The sequence below is a fragment of the Equus quagga genome, chromosome 9 (genome assembly GCF_021613505.1).
Source record: "Equus quagga isolate Etosha38 chromosome 9, UCLA_HA_Equagga_1.0, whole genome shotgun sequence".
Classification (NCBI taxonomy): Eukaryota; Metazoa; Chordata; class Mammalia; order Perissodactyla; family Equidae; genus Equus; species Equus quagga.
This window is the reverse complement of record NC_060275.1, coordinates 18,969,547-18,990,850: the sequence shown is the minus strand read 5'-3', so window position 1 is coordinate 18,990,850 and position 21,304 is coordinate 18,969,547. Positions and strand designations below refer to the sequence as shown.

Below are 21,304 nucleotides of genomic sequence, written 5' to 3'. Positions count from 1 at the left end.
GAGAAAAGGGGTAGGACACAGGAGTTTCTCCACTCTCAACCTCCTGACGTGAATTTGAGGCACAGCCGTCAGGATTGGTGATCGGTCTAGAGTGAAGCATAAATATGAATTTCCATTCTTGCCAACAGGTGGGTTACTTTGACCATATTCTTTACTCTTTATTCTCAAGACTATTTCACACCCGTCTGGAGAACTTTGTTGAGTTTCTGCAACACTACCAAGTAGTTAAAATCATAACACAGAGCCACCTATTCTAGAGCTATAAAGGGTGTTAGAGAAAAGTTCCAAACTCTTCATTTTTACAAAAGGAATCCAGAGCTCAGAAAGCGTAGGGGAGGTGAGAGTACTGGGCCCGTATTTAGCCTCCTCGTACCCCAGTGGCCCCATCTGTAAAGTGGTGATTAACTTACTTCACCAAACAGTTACTGAATGCCCCCTGGATTATCGACCCTTGGGATGAGTAAGATCTGATGACCCTTTCCTCAAGGGGAGAGGAACCGTAACACGGATTATTACAGTTCAATATGGTCTGTGCCAGGAGAGGATGACATGCCCCAGAGGTGGTGGGAGCTCAGAGAAGCCACACCTAACCCAGCCCGGTCCCTAACCCAGCCTGGGAAGCATTTGGGAGGGGCTCCAGGCCAGAAAAATGCTGCAGCTGAACCTTAAACAATAAGGAATTGTGTTCCCTGAAGACAGGGCAGAAGGGGCAAAGGGTCCCTGCCCTCTCTTTAGAATTCTTGTGAAAATAAGATACTGTATGTGAAGGTGCTTTGTAATCAGCAAACCACTACACAGATGTGAGCTGTGAGGCTATTAAGTGACTCGATCAAGGCCACCCACAGCTGAGGTATTACAGAATCCAGTCCCATCTTTGAGTTACACTACTACTCATTTATTTCAATCACTTCCCCCATATTCATATTTAGATATTTCCACAAACCTGAGTGAATTTTTGACACACTAAAAGACATCCCATAGAGGACAAACTCCAAGAGGGTCTACCTTCCAAGCAGTAGTTCTCTGCCTTAACCACGCATTAGACTCACCCCAGGTGTACCCCGGTTGGGTAATCAGAATCTCTGGGTGGGGGACTCAGGCATCAACATAGTTGATGCTCCCCAGGTGGTTCTAATTTGCAGCCAAGTTTGAGAACCTCATTTACTGCCAAGCTAAGAATGGACTGCACACTCCCACACACAGGCAATTCCTCAGTCACCTCTGGCTTACACATCTTAAGGAAGGCTCCAGATAATGTGAAATCCATTTGTTTGAATCTGGACTGCAATATGGTTCTTTTAGGAAAAGAGATTTACCTTCTGAATGATGATTAGCCTAGATTAATACTAGTTTGTCTTTTCTGAAGATAACATAGGCTGATTGGGGTGGGGATGGGGGTGCCCAGAAGTACGACAGGTGGCAAAGAACAGACTGTCCCAGCTAAAAATGGTCTACAGAGAAATCATGAAATAATGTGCAGATTACAGGAGAGAGTGCGCCTAGATGAACACAGACATGGATAATATTTAAGTGGATTTATGTTTAACAAAAGTACTAACGTACTTATTTTGCTCCTTTGAAACTGATGGCAGACATTTAACAGGGTGGACGCACGTGGCTCAAAAACAACTCTTTTGATGTTTCTACTTCCTTTAGAAAGACAGGAAAGCCCATGTAAAATAAGAACCTTAACACCTGGTAGATGCTGCCTAAAATGAAACCATAAAATGCTTCTTTTTAGTGATTCACAAGAAAAGAAAGTCTAAAAATTAAGTATTGGAGAGAACACAGAAGTCATCTCTTCTACCATTTATCAAAGGGCACATGATGACAGAGCTGTGGCTGGTTCAACAATCTATTTGGGCTTCCCCATCCTGTGTTCTTGCTGCTCAAAGTGAGGTCTGCAGACCAGCTGCCTCTGCATCATCTAGAGCTTGTGCGAACTGCAGAAGTTCACCACCCACCAAACCCAGAATCTACATTTTAGCAAGATTCCCCAGGAAATTCACATGCAGATTAATGTTTGAGAAGCCAGTAGTGTACACTGTGGAAGAAGCCACTTTCTGGGTGGTCCATGGCATCCATGTGTGGGCCATGATCAGAGGCTAGATTTTCTTCAGGATCCATTTAATGGCAAGTATTCCCCCCACCCCAATTGGAACTTTTTATTATTTCCCAAGCCTGAGGAACCCCAAATCATTCATCAAGATTGCCCTCCAATGTAACCTCTTCTTGGGCAGCTTCCTGAACGCCTGAGTAACTTCCTCCTCTGTGCTCCCATAGCCTCACATTTTATACTTCCCTCCCTCACCGCTTCAGGCTAGTCTCCATTCATTCACACACCCAGGCAGCAAGGACTCCCACCACCATTCCCCTCATAGTAATCAGACAAGCTTCAGCCATTCTGTCAGCCACCGAGCTGTAGTAAGCAGGACAGACACCATCCCTCCCTCCTAGGAAGCTTCTAGGCTCATGGAGCAGCACACCAAGAATCCTGCAAATAAATAAAGATTTACACTATAATGAGTACAGGAAAAAGAGCAGAGGGCATACCTTGGCAGAGACCTACTTTAATTAGGATGGTCGGAGAATGCTCTGAGGAAATAGCACTTGAGTTGAAAAGCAAAAGATAAGCAGGAGTCATTCAGGGCATTTCTCGTCATTCAGACCTTTCCAGAGAAGAAAGCAACAGATGTGGAAGTCCTGGGACAGGAAAGGGCTTGTCATGCTCCAGAAACTGAAGTAGGAGAAGAATGAAACTGCAGGAAGGAAGCAGGGGTTGGGGCAGGCTGGGCCTGGCGAGCCATGGAAAGGAGGTAAATGTTGTTATAACTGCAATGGTGAACTAAGAAAAGGTTTTGCAGCTGGATGTGGATGTGCTCCAGGATCTGACTGGCTGCCCTTGGTCGGGGGGCACAGGGTGGAAATGGAGACATCAGTTAGGAGGCTCCTAGGATGGTCCAGGAGAGAGACGGTGGTGGCTTGAACTAAGGGGGTGGCAGTGGAGACAATCAGATGAACTCAAGATCTTCTGGAGGAAGAAGCAACAGATCTTGGACCAGGATTGGAGATGGAGGTGGGGGGGGTGCAGAATGGGAGAGACAGGGGTCCCTGCTCAGGTCCAGGTTTCTGCTTTAAGCACCAGCCGGAGAAAAGTCATCTTCTAAACTGGCTGGGGTTTGGTGCTGCATGTGCTGTGTCCAGGGTGCTCCGGAGATACACAAGTGGAGCTAACAGGCTGGCAGGGAGAAAAAGCTGGCGCCATGTAAATCCAGCAGGGACTGGTGTACACGAAGGGCATTTAAAGGCACAGAAATGGAGAGTACCTCATGGAGTGAGAATTGTACCTGGGACTGAGTCCTGAGGAACTCCAGCATTTTGAGATGATTCCTGCCCGTTGTTTAGGTCAGGATTTCTCAACCTCAGCACTATTGACTCCTTGGGTGGGATACTTCTTTGCTGTGGGGGCTGTCCCATGCATTGCAGGATGTTTCACAGCGTCCCTGGCCTCTACCACTAAATGCTAGTAGCACTTGCTGAGTTGTGACAACCTAAAATGTCCCCTGGGGGCCAAAATCACCCCTGCTTGATTAGATTGGGGATTCTTCTGCAGTCTTTTTAATAAATCTGGTGCCTGTCTTCTGTCTCAAAAAGCTCACAACCAACTGAGGGTAAGAGTTCCATAAATCATTTCAATTTTCTCATGTTCTGGCCTTATGGACAAGCACCTAAAATTGACTGAATAAAACAAGACATAGTATTAAGCTTGACTTTGCTCCATCTAATAGGAAACAATTGTAGTTATACTAACCCCAAAATACTCTCAAGAGCCTGAAAACTCTTTATCTTGATTGTCTTTTGACAATAACATAAACCAAACCAGAACAGTGAATGTAGGTCTTAGCCGCTTTTCCCTTTATGTAAATATTTTATAGCTCAGAGTTACAGAATGGCCTATAAATTTCCAAGCATCATTAGCAAAAAGATTATAATCTGGACTAAGATGTCACAAGAGTCCACTTTTCCCAAAAAGGAGCTAACTAAAAATCCCGGGTATTTTGTGGCATTTGCAAAGGATGGCAATATAATATGTGCCGAAAGTTGATGCAAAAATCTTAAAATATCTGTTTTTGTTTGTGACCATTTTACTAAGTAATAAGGTCCAAGAACTTGGTTATTCTCCCCTGGCATCTTAATGAAGGAATGAAAGCCATCAAGTTCACTTGATCAGGCCACAGTGGGTTCTCTTTATCCCAGGGTCACTACAAAAACAACCAACTTCAACAACACCCCTCAGAGAACATCTTTGAATAATGGCAGCTAATGCCAGTGACTGTAAGTGTGCAAAGAGGCATGCTTCTGACTTCACTACTTAATATGCAACTGCAGAACAGCCACAACAGTTTAAGCACTGTGCTGGAAGCTGGGCCATATTAATGAACCTGAACCAGGTGCTCTTCTCATCAAGGTGACAGCCTAGTGAGAGAGACAAAAAGACCAGCAATTACAATACAGCTCAGGGACGGCACACCCCTGGGCCCACATCTGTTCAGCTTCTCACCTGCTTCAGGTGATGTCCCACATCAAAACCTCTAGGCCAGTGGTCCTCAACCTGGAGCAGGCGAAAGAATCATCTGGAAGTTTTGTTCAGACACAGATTGCTGGGTCCTACTTCGCAAGTTTCAGATTCAGTAAGGCTGGGTGGGGCCCCCAGTTGTGCTGATGTTGCTGTTTCTGGTACCATACTTTGAAAACCAGTGTCTAGGCATCTACGACAAATCGAGCCGAGTTGGCATAGGAAATAAAAGCTAGCTACCATCTCTGGAATGGAATGATCTGAGCTGGGACAGGAATGTACAGAGAGCAACCAGAACAAAGGAGGGGCCCCTCACTCTGACCTGGGAGGGGGAAGGCTCAGGAAGTCTTCCAGGGGGAAGTAGTACCTGGTCAGCACGGGGCAGGGCAGGGGGAGGGTAGAAGAACACAGTACACGCAGAGACCCTGAGACAGAGGGAGAGTGCTCTGTCCCAGTAGAATTCTAGGAGGGAAATGGCATTTGACATCAGGTAAAGTTAGTAGAAGCAACTGCACCATTAACCTCAGGAATGAAAACATTCCTTTTCTACTGAAAGCATTTTAATGATCAAATGTTTCATTGTCATCCTTTTTCATTGAATGCTTTCCTCCTTACACAACATCTTGTGCTTTAAAAGAGTCTATCACAATGTCCACATTATGAAATACTAATAACCCCGCCGTTTTAATACCACTGCCAAGGACGCAAACGGAGGATGCTCAGAGTTAGTCTAAAGATAGTGCCTGCAACAGTCCAGGAAACAAGCAAAGAAATAGACTAAAAATCTCAGGATCACCTTTTAAGTGGAGACCAACTGGGGCAGAGGTAGGGGAGGGAAGGAGCCAGTAATTTAACTCAAACAGGGATGTTAGAGCTGGAAATTTTGCTGGATAGCTTCTAATCTAAGCCCCTCCATTTCAATAATGAAATGCAGTCATCTAAATAAAGGTTCGTGAAAACTAGGAAATCCTCAAAAAACATCAAAGGGAATTTTTTTTAAAAAAATCAAGATTTGCTTAAGTACAAAGGAAAGATATTATCATCTTTGTCTAGTAAGAGAGGTTAAAATATAGCACGATACGGAAGATAACACTGACTTTGAACATGTTGGGACAGAAAAATGATCCCTAACAAAACTTAGAGCTCAGTCAGACAAATTCTAAAGTATTGGACAGACAAGGACTGTCCCACAGGACGCTAGAACAGAAATATTATTTAAAATATTTGAAGTATTCAAATATAAAATTTTGAAGACAATAAACTTTGTGATTATTAACTTCCAAGGGTACTCTGGACAGGAAACAATTGCACAATGCCATAGACAATGTAGCAAACAAAATTTTACTAGCAAATAAAATGTACTCAGTTCTTGCAATGATGGCCAACCTTTACATTCCCTTAGTTCTGTGCCAAGTGCAATTAAAGCCATATTACGCTTCCTGATTTCCTTATGACACACTGCAAAGGAAACTGTATATAAGAAAACATAACTTCATCTGATAAAATGGAGGCATCTAGAAGCTGGGTGGCACGGGGCACACTATGGATTTCCTCTTGTTCTTCTGGCTTGGTCCTGCCATGAGCTTCTTTTTCCAAACTGATTTTCAATGCCTTATTGATTGCACAGCTTTACTGATTTTCAACTTTAAAAAGAGTCTCTTCATTTAAAAATGCTATTAATTATGTCAGTGGTAAGGTACACGAATGTTGATAGTATTTGATTTTTCTGAAGATTTAAAATTTCTCAAAACAGAAAAAAAATCATTTAAAATAAAAAGGCCTCATTTGATATTTTATAAATCTTCTAAAGGGATCTGTAGTATTCACTGCACAGACATAAAAATACTTTATAAAAGTGAGTATGGAATGAACAAAACAGAACCTACTGTATATATCTGCCATCAGAAAAGCGTATGTTTCTTTTTTTCTTTGTGTGAAAACCGTAACTGCCTCGTACTTTAGCTAGAAGTGGTTTTGTCCAATTCCCCGACTAAATATTAAATATCTGAAGGGCAAGGACTATTTCTAACACAGCTGTAGTTCCCTAAATCAAGTATTAAAAGTGAAATTAATGACCTTCCAAGTGGTCATCAAGGAGATGGTCTGTTTTAATCATTCATTCAACACAGACTTGTTGAGTTTCTACTGTGTGCTAAGGAATATGGTCAGCACTGGCTGCACAGAGTAAGTGTATATTCCAAAAGAAACAGAAAGAACTCCCCAAAATACAGAATACGCACTATCCAGATTGAGGTCTACTCATATGGGAGGTGTCCATTGGGACAGCTACACTTTAAGCATTAGGATTTCAAAAATCCCAGTAAGCATCACTGTTATTAAGACAACGCCTCACCTCGGAAGAAACTGAGCTTGCTACTTCAAAATGTTGGATGCCAATTCTTCTCAAATACTACCTACAACATCATATGGAATGCACAGGGAGTCTATCCACGACTGCCAATGCAGCATGTGTCCCACTGTCTTCTCAACCTACAATGCTTCACATTATTTCCACCATGTCACTTTTTAAAATTGGACTCTAATGACAGATGAGACCACAAAGTCATGGAATTACATCAGGAAGACACCCTATAAAACATCAGGACCATGATTTGAAACACAAAGAAATGGGAGCTTAGAAAACTAACTGAGCACCAAACTGGGGGTTGGGAAGACTGCCCCAGGCCAGTTCTGACTACTGACCACTCCCCAAACCTTGCTTTTCCTTGGGTTTCTCATCCGTTCCATGGGGATAATGCCTGCCCTATTAACCCCCAGATGAGAAGATTTTAAAACCACGAAGAGGTCTAAAAACATGAAGCATTGTTTTTACTAGCCAAGGTCAAAGAACTGGCCAGTGACTTGGCCAGATCGGACATCTCCTGAACCCATGGCCTGTTCCCAAATACCAGGCTGCTGTTTATTACAAATAATGAACATTCATTAAAGACCAGGAAAATAACATAACACAGCCATTTTGAAAGACTAGGAAGGAAAAAAAAAAAAAATCAATCCTCCTCCTACCCCCATCCCCAAATTTTAAAAAATGCACGGAAGATCCAGGAGTTGTCAAATGGAGCGTGAACATACAGGTAGTTCTCAAATTACAAATTCTGGGTGGTGCTGCCAAATAAAATAGAAGACACACAGTTAAATTTGAGTTTTAGATAATTTTAGATAAACAATAAATAATTTTTAGCGTATTACACGGGACATACTTATGTTAAAAAAAAATTGTTGTTTATCTGCGATTCAAATTTAGCTGTATGCCCTTTACTTTTATTTGCTAACTTATTTCTGGGTCATTTGTATTCCTTTTCTGACCATCAGTTGTGAGGTACTGGAAAGAACACTCACCTTGGGATTCTAGAAACCTGAGTTCAATTTCTGGTTTTGTCCATTCCTAGTTCTGAGACCTCAGGCAAGTCAGAGTTCCCTCACTTGGCAAAAAGAGGCCAATAAATACATCCCCTACAGGACTGAGTGAGTAAATACTACATGTGGAAGTTCAGCACTTTGCCAACAAGGGCAACACCATTTTGTCATACCACCTTTTAGAGAGACACACTATTAGAAGGAGTGATTTGGTTTTTAGAAGAGGCCACATCAGACAATTTAAATACTCTATTTTTCCCTGAGAAATTCCCTGACTTTAGCGAGTTCCCCTTAAATACAAATTGGCGCTTTCCTGCATCTGATAAACATTTTGAGCTGTGTATTACGGTCCTGCCTTCTAGACAACACTGCATCAGCCTTTCACCATCATTGTCCATCCACAAAGCTAGGCGTGTTCAAACTTAAATGCTTTATTGCTCAAAAAATAGCTGAGTGTATGATTTCACGAAAATTAGAATTAAAAGGCTGACCTTAAGGATAGGAAGCACTGGTTTCATCAGCTTTCCCAATGTCCCTGTGGAGTTCCTCAAACCAACTGGACGGTGCCACTTCCCAAGGCTCCACGTGTCCAGCCGAGACTTCTGAATCTATCAAAGCTTGACCTCTAGCCACTCCTGGGTGTCCCAGCAACTGGAACTTAACGTGACCAAAGCAAATTCTTAATCTTCCAGTCTGCTCCTCTGTCTCTGACACCATTATCTCTAGTTACTTCTGTTAGAAATCTGAGAATCATCTGACACGTCCCTTCTGTGAAGTTCTCAAATCTAACCCATCACCAACATCAGGATTCCACATCTAAAATGCAGCTCCTACCCCCCAGTTCTCATCTCCACTCCTGTCATCTTGACCCAAGCCTCGTTCATCTCTCTCACCGACCCTACAGCAGCCTCCTAACTGGTCCTCTGCCCCCCAACTCATTCTCCATATCGTAACCTGAGTTATCAGATGAAATCAGAAATCAAATCACGTGACTCTGCTTAAAACTACATTAATGCCTCTCTATCAGCTTGGTTGCTGCCCACCTCATCACATGCTTCTTGGCCCCGTCATCACTTCCCCCCCAGCTATTCTGGCCTTCTCACAGTTCCTAGAACACAGCACTAAGCTCTCATGACAGGGTCTTTGCACATGCTGTTCCCATTGGCTGGACCAGGGGAAGCCTTGACTGATGCCTTCTCATCCTTCAAGTCCCAACTTAAGTATAATCTCCTCCAAGAGACCCTCCTGCACTGATTCTTCTATTGTGGTAAAATATATATAACCCTTACTCTTTTAACCATTTTTAAGGGTACAGTGATATTACGTACATTCACATTATTGTACAACCATCACCACCATCCATCTCCAGAACTTTTTCATCATCTCAAACTGAAACTGTACGCATTAAACAATAACTCCCCATTCCCCCGCCTCTCAGCTTCTAGTACCTACTGTTCTCCTTTCTTTCTGTAAACTTGACCACTCTAGATACCTCATATAAATGGAATTACACAATATTCGTCCTTTTGTATCTGGCTTATTTCACTTAACATAATGCGTTCAACGTTCATCCATGTTGTAACATGGATCAGAATTTCCTTCCTTTTTAAGACTGAATAATATTCCATTGTCTAGATATACCACATTTTATTTAGCCATTCATCCATCAATGGCCATTTGGGTTCCTCTGGGGCCATTTTAAAGTAGGCCCTCATTATTCTCTTAGTAATGTCTTATTTTCCTTTAAACACTTATCATAGATTGTAATTCTAATATCAGTTTGTTTCATATCTCTTTCATTCAATATTTTGTTTACTATCTACTCCTGCCACCCCACCCCCAGCAATCCTGTAAGCTCCACAAGGGGGAGGACTGTGTCTTTTGTTCATCCCTGTATTAACCACCAGTACCTGGCACGGGGCCTGGAGTTAGAGGGTATTTAATAAATAATTGTTGAGGGGTCGGCCCTGTGGCCGAGTAGTTAAGTTCACACGTTCCGCTTTGGCGGCCCAGGGTTTCACGGGTTTGGATCCTGGGCACGGATATGGCACCGCTTATCAGGCCATGTTGAGGTGGCATCCCACATGCCAAAATAGAAGAACCCATAACTAAAATGTGCAACTATGTACTGGGGGGATTTGGGGAGAAAAAGCAGGAAAAAAATAAAATAAAAAGATTGGCAACAGTTGTTAGCTCAGGTGCCAATCCTTAAAAAATAAATAAATAAATAATTGTTGAATCATTGAATGAAAGAAAATCATTAGGCCACCACAAAGCCACTAGTCTTTAGATTCATTCACAAATTCTACACACTTTGCATTCAACTGTGAAAGACAACAAACTAATGCACACATATACCCACACACATATTTAGCTCTCTGGACACAAGCAATTCCTTTTATAACATGTAAGTCTATCTATTTTTGATTAATACACATTTCCATTTCCTATGTTCTTTTCAAGAATGCAACACGTGCAAAAGTAACTTATATTGAGCAATATAAGGAAATTAAGTATTAATAAACGCTACACCATGGATGATTATGCTAAGCAAAACAAGTGGATCACGAAAGAACATATGTTGTATGATTCCATTTATATAAAATGTACAGATAGGCAAATACATAGAGTCAGAAAGTAGATTAGAGGTTGCCAGGAGCTGGGGGGAGAGGGGAATACAAGTGACAGTTAAGGATACAGGATTTCTCTTTTGGAGTGACGAAAAGATTCTAAAATAGATTGTGGTGATGGTTTTAGAACTCTGTAAATATACTAAAAACCACTGACTTGTACACTTTAAAAGGATGAATTGTATCGTACATGAGTTATATCTCAATAAAGCCGTTTTAAAAAAAGAAAACGTATATGTATGGAGATGGAGGGGGCCGCCTCTATTCGAGGGTTGGGAAGAGCTTGCCTTCCCAGTTAGGCAGCACACAGCAAGGAGGAGGGAAGCGAGCAGGCCCTTGGCAGCAGCCCTGGGGCAGCAGCCTGTTTTCTCTCGCGGCAGACGCCTCCTTGCCCCACATACCCTGTGGATTACAGACCATCTTCCTTCCAATACAAGTAAAGCCCTCACCTTCACCAAACCATCTCTTTCTGACACCCCTCCCCTCCCCGCCAAAGTGGGAAGACATGCTCTGATGATAAACAAAGTTCTATCAACGAAAACCTTATACAAATATGCATATTTCTGAAGAGCCTCTTTATAACTGATTATGCGTGATCTGAACACAGCCCATTGAATTTACAGTTCTGAGTTCTCAAACTCAGATTTCCATTTGCAACCCAGGCTCTGCCAAGAAAGTTATCTTTGGCTCCTCTCTCTCCCACACCCCATATCCAATCTGTCCGGAAATCCTGTTGGCTCTACCTTTAAAATATATCCACAACCTTCTCTCCCTCAGACATCTCACCCTGAGCCAAGCCTCCATCATGGCTCACCTGGTTTACCCTCCTAACTGGTCTCCCTCCCTAGGAGCCCTCCCCAAGCCTGGTCGCCACACAGGAGCCAGAATGACCCTTTTGAAAGGCAAGTCAGATCACAGATCACGCTTCTCCAATGGTAACGTCATACACCAACTCCCCACCCATCTTCCACAAAGTCAAAGCCAAAGTTCTTCCATGCCCAAGAAGCCCTGCACGAGGGGCCCCTCTTACCTGCTCTCATCTTCTCCCCCTCTCTCCTGCCCTCCCCACTCACAGGTTTGAGAAACAGTCGACTACCTGCTCATCAGACTGCATCAGATGAGCCAGGCACCCGCACCGAGTCATATGTCCCCTCTGCCTAGGACATTCCTCCCCCAGATCTTCATGATTCACCCTCTTCCTGCTGAGTCTTTGCTCAAACATCGCTTTCTCCACTCCGCAATTGCATCTTGCTCCCTTGCCCCCCCACCCCAATTTCCTTTACCCTGCTCACCTCTTTTTATCCCCTGTAGCACTCATCTTCAAACATACCATAAAATTTACCTATTTATTATCTTTACCAAACACTGTCTCTCTCCTCTCTCTAGAATGTGGGCTCCTTGAGGACAGGCTCTTTATTTACTTGATTCGCCGACAGATGCAAAGTGCCAGGCACACGGGATGTGCTCCGTAAGTATCTGTTGGCTGGCTGGCTGGATGGATGAGGTTCTGTTTGTTTCAGCCTTTGAAGGCTAAGAAGAGAGTCCACTCTGTGGAATGACTGAGGAGACAGGAAGTTCCCTAGCAGAAGCCATGAGTTTATTTCTTTGGCCATTCAAGCTAGAACTCAAGAAATGAGACCAATAGTTAACTAAGAATACAGGGCCTGAGAAAACTTTCTTCAGCTTTAAAAAGAGTGTTGGTTTGAGCAACTGCAAAGATCCAGGACACATTCGATGCTACCTACGTCACCACTCACACAGTCTGAGGTTCTCAAATTGACCTTGGAGAATTTTCACCTTATTTCTCAATGTAAAGGGGGAAGCTCAAGACTGAAAAAAAAATTGTAAACAATCTTAATCAAGCTGAACCAGACAAATAAAGTATCAAAACTCTGAGAGATTACCCATGTTAGCCCCAATATCTTTTTTGTGGCTGTGACTGGCATAGGGAAGGAAGGAATAATACCCAAGAATGGTGGTATTTGAGGTTAGTTTGAAGCTTTTGTTTTTTCCATAAAAAAAAATCTTGCTTTTTAAATACACAAATCCTTATTTTGGCTAATTTTCAGGGCACAGTATAAGCATAAACTCATATGATAGTCTATTGCTTTCTAGAAAATATAGATTAAGATGTCTTTAACCTAGTAGACTGACATCTAATCATTATAGAAAAGCTTCTGGTTTGGGGGGGGGGTTTTAAGATTTTTTTTTTATTTCCATTTTTTCTTCTTCTCCCCAAATCCCCCGAGTACACAGTTGTATATATTTAGAGGTAGGTCCTTCTAGTTGTGGCATGCGGGACCCCACCTCAGCATGGCCTGATGAGTGGTGCCATGTCCGCGCCCAGGATCCGAACCAGTGAGACCCTGGGCCACGGAAGTGGAGCGTGTCAACTTAACCAGTCAGCCACGGCGTCGGCCCCCAAGGCTTCTGGTTTTCATCCTGCCACACAAATAAGCACATTATTACACAGGGGCAATATTTGATAATTCCACCATTCTACAGTCTATAACTGATTTTTGGCCGTGAAGTTTATTTTGAAAACCATGGATTCTACCCTGAGGTAGAAAACAATCTGACTTTTAAGTATTCAATTTTTCAAACACTGAAATATCAGTTTTAAATATCATCACAGTCTATTTAAATATCACATTTTAACCCTCCCTCCAACAAGAACAACAAAATTTTCTTTATTTTTAATCCAAGTCAATTCTGGAGGAAAGTTAAACATTTCCTCCTCCACCACATAATGTCATTCTTGGAAGGCGGCTGTGGTTTGCAGAAGTCTCCAGATCATGGAGCTAGGTCTCCTAGCTTTTACACCCTCCCTGGCACAGAGCAGTGTCAGCCACACTGTGGGCCAGTTGGGTGATGGAATGCCGAAGGACCTCCAGCTTTGTAAGAGTAGCTGCAAGTGAAAAGGAGAAGCATGTGGCTGCCCTTTACATGTCTTCAACGCGACCATCCTCCCCTCCGTAACCTGAGTTCTTACCTCCAAGCTATTTTGGAGGAAAGTGTAGTTTACTACATGTCCCTGCCCATCTTAACCACTTTCTATGAAAGATAAATCTCACAAAATAGAATAAGAGCTCAAAACTCCCATGAACAAACAGATTCGGATGTCCATGTTCATAGCAGCATTATTCACAACAACCAAAGGTGGACACAACCCAAGTGTCCGTTGATGGATGAATGGATAAACAAAATGTGGCATGTACAGACAATGGAATATTATTTAGCTTTGAAAAGGAATGAGATTCTGATACAAGCTACAACTTGGATGAACCTTGAGGACATTAGGCCAAGTGAAATAAGCCAGTCACAAAAGGACGAATATGTATTATTCCACTGACATGAGGTACCTTAGAACCGCCAAAATCATAGAGACAAAGCAGAATAGAGGTTATCAGGGACTATGAAGAGGGAGAGATGGGTTTAACGGGTACAGAGCTCCAGAATGGGTTGTTAAAAAATTTCTGGAGATGGATGATGGCGACAGTTGCAGGTTATCATGAATGTGCTTAATGCCACTGAACTCACACTTAAAAATGGCTAAAATGGTAAATTTTATAAATATTTTATGGCAATTAAAACAAAACTCCCATGAAATAAGCTTCTGCACTAAAGTGAGATCATGAGAAACCTCCTTTTCTCACGAAGTCATTCTAGTACCAAAAACCAGGTACAGATTTTCACTTAATTCTCATAATCTCTGCAGTCTGATGAACCCCACGCACTTAGTTTCCTTGTTTTATCAAAACTTCTGGAGGCTTATATAAGATTTTCTAGTGCCTAGCTTAAGGCCCCAAAATTTATTTCCAACATGGCAAGAGGACCAATATTTTCCAGCATGAAATATACAAAATCGGACCCATCTCCCCACATGAGTGAATATTTAAACCACCCAAGTGAAATGGTTATCTGGGGGTTTTTTTGGCTTTTTTTTTTGAGGAAGATTAGCCCTGAGCTAACTGCTGCCAATCCTACTCTTTTCGCTGAGGAAGACTGGCCCTGAGCTAACATCCATGCCCATCTTCCTCCACTTTATATATGTGGGACACCTACCACAGCATGGCGTGACAAGCGGTACCATGTCTGCACACCAGATCTGAACCGGCGAACCCCGGGCCGCCAAAACGGAATGTGAGCACTTAACCACTGCGCCACCGGGCCGACCCCTGTTTTCTTATAGAGAATGTAAACACTTCTTCTGGATCAGATCTCAAAGAACGGTCTCAGTAGTTCACTGCGTCCCAAGAAGACAAAGCAAAGATTTGCGTACAAGTCACATCACACTTTTTAAATAATGCATCCAAACCATGGGAGCTTCCGCAAGCAAGAATGGATGCTCAGAGGCTGTATGAGGATAATGCTCGGAGCCTGAGGAGTTCCAATGAAGATACTCCACCTCAACTCAAGTAAAGGCTAGAAAAGTGATTCCAAACACTGCCTGCTCTAAATCAAACAAACCTCAATTCTAGTAGAACAAAAGCCACTCTGCAAAGAGACAAAGCCATAAATGACAGCCCTGTAAATAAAGACCAAAGCTACCAGCCAAAGGTCGTCTACACATGTACTCGATGCAGAAGTGCCAGGCTTCTTGGTCATGCTGTGGGGAGGCGGTCATCGCTACTCAAGGATTGCCCTGGAACAAGGGTGACCTCCGCCCCTGCAACCCCCGCCCCAGAAGTCAGTGCCTTTTCCCCAGACTGAGAGCCAGCTTCCCACCACTGCCCCTGCACAGCTTCCAGGCCCAGCTCTCCCTTATTAAATGCGAATTCACTAGACATGGACACTGATAATGAACACAGAGCTTCAGAGCTGGAAGTGGCCTAGGCCATCCTCCAGAGTCTAAGGCAACCATCTCCCCATGCAGAGAAGGAGAAATGTCCAGAGTGGGAAGAGAGAGAACGCGCCTGGTCTACTTTCTTACCAAAGAAGAAAAAGATCCCGCAACTCAGGCCCTCTGAGACCCTCACAGGCTTTCCATGAAGCAGGGAGGTAATCCCCAGCGTAGTGCTTAGAGAAGATGCTCAAGCCATTTTAAAAATGAATGAATGAATGGGATGGTACCAAGAGTCTCTCTCATTAGCGATGCTTCTCAGGCGCCACAACTAAGAAACCACGTGGAGAGCATTGATCCTCTAAAGAAGAGTCACTGTTCAGAAACACCTGACCTTTGAACAGGGAAGAGTAATTTTTTTTAAACAGGAGTATGAAGGCTGAGGGAGAGGAAAGACAGACAGGAAGTGGGGGTAAACAAGACACAGCAGAGCTCGGTATGTCCCAAGGGCCCCCACTGCACAGGAGCAGGGAGCACCCAGATGAGAGCAGCCAGAGCCCCTCATGGCTGTGACTGAGTGGACATGTCCCTAGGTCAGTGAGCACCCTGGTCCTCTGTGCCACCTCCACAACACCTGGGCTCTAGGACTCAAGCCGTGGATTTGGAGGTTCAGAACCTCACCCCTACTCTAGGAGACTCTTTCTTGCCAGGGCCTGGAGCAAACAGGCACCAATGTTTGCTAAATAAATACTAACACATAGAGAGAGTAGGGTTTGCTCCGCAGTCTAGGAGAAAGGCAACTGCTAGATGAGCAATAAATATTTACGGCGCTATATCAACACCACCACAACAGTAATATTAATGACTACTTTTTATTGAGCTCTGGGCTAAACCCTTTTAGCTAAATCCCCTCATTTGGAACTCCTCACACAACCTTGCAGGTAGCATTATTATTATTATTCTGTTTTACAGATGAGGAAACAAGCAGGAAGGATTGAGTAACTTGCCGTAGGTCATACAACTGGGAAGCGGTGACGGCTGGATTCTGAGCTGGGTCAAAGGATTCCCAAGCTCAGGCTACCAACCTCTATGTCATTGCTGCCTCTGGGATCGGTGCTCACTGGGACCAGTTATCAAACGCAGTTCCCATTGTGCACGGTTTGGGCCACAATTTATGTAAAGGTGGAATGCATTTCGAAGTGCTAGGAAAAGTACTAACGTGTTCCTAAATGATCAGATGATAAAAATTCGTTTGTTTTCTAAGAATAAAAATGAGAAACACGACTGTTATAGATAGATAGATAGAGATACATGCATACACACATATATATGCTTCTAGACTCTTCTTCCATAACGCAAGGTCTTCAGTGACACTGGACTGCAAAAGATCTTAGACTGAAGTATTATTTTTAGCTGAGCACAGGGATGGGAATTCAGGAGTAATTTGATTAATAGAATAAAGAAGGCTAAGCTATCTCCTTTTTGTGTTATTAAAACTGTTCTGGCAGCAAATTAATTTTTACTTATCTTAATAAGTAACAAAACACCTACAGGCATGAATACAATTAATCTCCTCGAATGATGCCAACAAACAGACCTGGAAATTCACAAGATAGCTAAAGATATCACAAAGAAAAACTTCCCAGGAGACTAATCTAAAAGCAAAGAGAGAAGCAAATTCTAAAATTAAGTGCTTAAGAAAGTATAGGCTCTTCTCTGTAGAGCCAGGGACATGAATGGACCCCATAAAACTTGTTCTAGTACCTAAAAAGCAAGTTCCTCTGCATTCACAAGACCATAGGTTTTTTTTTTTTACAATGACTGGAACTACAAGGCAAAGGTAACCAATAGATTAAAATCTCTCCAGAGTAGGTTACAAGGATCACCTGGATTCCATGAATGTTGTTTATGAAAAACTAAAATGGCATTCAAACTAATAAGGCAATAAAATACCAAAAATACACCAAATACCTGGGCATCATACTAATTTTTTAAAAATCAGTTTAATTAAAAAAATAAGAAAATAACACATTCACTCACCTTTCTCTCACTTAATTCTCTCAACATCTTTTTTCCCCACAAATGAGTAAACTGAGGTTCAGAAAACTTAGAAATTCATCTAAGCTTATACAATTTAAAAAGGAAGTAAATATAATAAAAATAAGTTGTAAAAAGTAAGTACAATTTAAAGTCAGTAACAGAACTGAAATGTGTGGGAATCTAAGTCCATACGTTTTCCACGACCCCTTGCTTAGAAGGGAGAGAAAGAAGGAAGGAAAGAATGAAAAAGGAGAGAAAGGAAGGCAGACAGACAGACAGGGATAGAAACATTCTACAGTTAGATCGGGTCAGCGCCATCGGTGCTCAGGTCCCAGAGACGGAAATCCAGTTGAAGCATGGAACCAGTGCTGAACCTGCCGTTTTGTTTAGTCATTTGCTTTAACAAATCATTATTTTAAAGCTTCGATCAAAAACAACAACAAAAATCCTCCTAGTTCCATCACTAATTATTTTTCTTAAAATAAAAACCAGATGGAGGGGCTGGCCCCGTGGCCGAGTTGTTAAGTTCGCGCGCTCCGCTGCAGGCGGCCCAGTGTTTCGTTGGTTCGAATCCTGGGCGCGGACATGGCACTGCTCATCAAACCACGCTGAGGCAGCGTCCCACATGCCACAACTAGAAGGACCCACAGCGAAGAATATACAACTATGTACTGGGGGGGCTTTGGGGAGAAAAAGGAAAAATAAAATCTTTAAAAAAAAACAAACAAGGGGGCTGGCTCTGTGGCTGAGTGGTTAAGTTCGCGCGCTCCGCTGCAGGCGGCCCAGTGTTTCGTCGGTTCGAATCCTGGGCGCGGACATGGCACTACTCATCAAACCACGCTGAGGCAGCGTCCCACATACCACAACTAGAAAGACCCACAACGAAGAATATACAACTGTACTGGGGGGCTTCGGGGAAAAAAAGGAAAAAATAAAATCTTTAACAAAAAAAAAAAAAAAAAAAAAAAACCAGATGGAAAGCCTGAAAGAGACCAGAGCTACTCCCACACAGATGGCACTCGTGTTCACTAGGATGAAGCCGCATTAGCCTTGCTTGCCTCTCAAAAACAGACACACAATCACTGAAAGTTACGCAGCACAGCCAGTAGGAAACGGCAAATTGAGAAAGCAGTTAAGGTTTCTTACCTAAAATTAGAACAAGAAAGCCTCCACTACCTAATGAAAACTATTAAGAGAATTCAGAGGAGTAACTGCAGGCAGGCAGGCTTCTCCCCCAGAGAGTAATCAGCTAAGAACCATTCGTCGTCTTTTGCACAGTATATGCATTTATAATGGGTTTGAATAAGGCCTTCAACAACAGGCCCAGAATGAATGGCGTTTTAGGTCTAAGACAAAAGTACTCCTGAGACGAAGAAAATTATAACTTCTGCTTCACGTTTTGCGTTGTTTCCTCTCTCTATATGCGCTTGTATTTACTATCACTGCAGACTTCATCATACATCATTTTTAGTTTTTGTTCCCCAAAACAGTTAACCTTTGTCCGGAACCTACTGTGTGCCCGGTGATCCTCAAGCACTTCGCCTGTGTTGTCTCACTCAATTCTCAAGGAGCGGAGGCAGAAATTTGAAGGCAATGCAACCAGGCAGATGGGACAGAATCTTTTCTCAGGCCAACAGGGCGGGCAGTTTCCGGGTGGGGAACTCGGCGGAGTCCGGAGCTACCCAAGGTCTCGGAGCCCTGCAGGCTCGGCGCGGACGGGCCGAAGGAGTCGGGTGGGGTGGACCAGGGCTCACTGGGCGGAAACGAGGCCCACGTTCCCCTTACTAGCGCGAGTCAACCACCCTCCCCCGTCCAGCATCCTCGTCCTCCCGCTACAGCTGTCACGGATCTACATTCTGAGCCTCCCCGCCGCTGGGCGCACACTCGCTCGCAGAAGTTGGGCGGACGATTCAAGCTTTTCTTTCACTTGGGGAGAAGTGAGGACTTGGGGGGGGGGGGTAAAATATTCGCCATTCTCTGCAACACCCCTCCCCCAATAAGTTGCCCCTCCGGAAGTACACAGCGAGGTGACAGCGCTGGGCACCAAACTGGGAAGGGAAGGAGATGGCCTTTAGCAGTGCCAGGGGAGCTGGCGGATACGACCCTACAACCACTGGGGGAAAAAAGTCTCTCTCTTCCCCCTCACTTCTCAACAGGCATTAAAGCGCACAGAAGACGTCTGGATGGTACCTGCTCCCGCAGCAGGCGCGGTGGAGGCGAGTTCACCCTCCATCCTTCCTGCAGGAGCGGCCAGGTACATTTGGCCTTAAGGTCTTTTTCGGACATGTTGACATCGGCTCCCAAAGGGAACCGCAGCAGAACCTGGTCACGGGAGACTTCCGGAGGGGCGGCAGATACTGCTGGGAAGCCAGCTGCACTTCCCAAGGACGCACAAGCCCTGCCAGGCTTGACCCTCGGAGCTTAACCCCGGACATATGCGCGGAAAGGAGGGAAGAACCCAAACACCTCCTGCGAGTTGCCTCTCGCCCTGGCAGGTGAAGACCCCATGGACCTCTCCACAGCGCTACCTGCCCGGTCAGCGGTACCTCCCCACCCCCGAGGCCACGAAGGCTCCTGGTACCCCCAACCAAATCCCACCCGTCCTGCGGGCTCAGGAGCCCAAGGACGCGGCCAGCTGCTGCCACAGCATCTCGCATCCCGGGAGTCCGCGCGCCCTAGTACAGCCAGGGGACTTGCGGGATCCTACGGGACGGGGGGCGTGGAAGAGGGCCGGGGGCCCCGGCGCCGCGCACCTCCTTACCTGTCGCTCGCCGGGCCCCGGCTGGGGCATCCGCCGGGTGCGCGCCTCTCCGCACTCTCGCTGCGCACCTGGCCGCCGCCGCCAGCCCAGCCCCAGCCCTGGCCGCGGCTCTAGCGCTTCATGGCGCACGGGGGCTGGCCCGGGGCCCGGGGCAGCGTGTCCAGTTGGCGGCGGCTACTCTGCTCTCGCGGCTCGCCAATGGCTCCCCGCCTTCCCCCGCCCCGCGCCCGCGCGCCCTTCCTCTGCGGCTGCCCTTTTCTCTCCGCTCCCCGGGACCGGCCAAACTGGTTTCTCCGCTCCGGGGTGGTGCCTCCAGTCTCCCACCGGCAGCCACGACTGCTGCGCGCGGTAGAGCTGAAGGGAGAGGGCGGGCCCCGCCGTCCGCCCTCCCTTTGTCCCTCCCCTGGGGCGGAGAGGGGCTGGACAGCTAGCCCCAGGACGGGCAGACACAGTCCAGGTCGAACCCCGCGCCCCACGTGCGCCCCGGCGGCAGGTGGGCACGACGGCCGTGTTCCCCGCCCAGCGCCGCCCGCGACCCAGCAGCTGCGGCCGCTCTCGGCTCCCCCGCGCTCCCGCCTCCTTGGGGGCCCCGCTCCCCACCCCGCCCCACCAGCCCCGCCTCACTTTCTCGCCGCCCTCGGCCGGCCTGGCCACCGCCCGGGGGTCGGTGACCGCGCCAGCCTAGAAAGCTGGCGGGGCCGCGTCTCGCTTGGGACCTGAGCTCCCTCAGTAAGGGGAGCAGTACCCTCTCGATGCCAAGTCACGTTCCGGGACGGGTCACCGAATGCGCGTCGCCGGTCGCCGCGCGGAGGATGGGGAAAGAGACGACGCCGAAAGACCTCGAGAAACTTCCTGTAATTGCAGCAAGCAGGCTTTCTGCTGAGACCAAACTCCCCCAGCTTTACGGGTTTGGGGTCAAAAGGAGCCAAAGTGCGGCGTGTGAATGGAGCGGTATACTTGGACATTCTGGACTCGTGTGCCTGATTATTGGCTGTTTTTTGGGCATGTGAATCGCGCCTCCGTGGCAATATATACGTTACACTCATTACGCCCATAACTCTCCTTTCTGCATGATTTTACTGCTCACCTACTATGGACAAGTCGCTGGGATAGAAAGTCAAAGATGAATCAGAGTTTGC

General features: G+C 45.3%; 1 protein-coding gene across 3 annotated transcripts in view; it reads right to left on the bottom strand.

Moving 5' to 3' along the window:
• ATP8B1 (ATPase phospholipid transporting 8B1) overlaps window positions 1–20,664 on the bottom strand; it is a 112,251-nt gene extending 91,587 nt beyond the window's left edge. The window contains exon 1 of one of the 3 annotated variants that reach the window (XM_046671721.1): window positions 20,166–20,664. The gene's annotated coding sequence lies outside the window, so the exon portion shown is untranslated. Of the gene's footprint in view, window positions 1–3,347; window positions 3,723–20,165 lie in introns of those variants that run through there. The other 2 variants (XM_046671720.1, XM_046671722.1) reach the window with 2 other exon arrangements.
• Window positions 20,665–21,304: the final 640 nt, after the last annotated feature.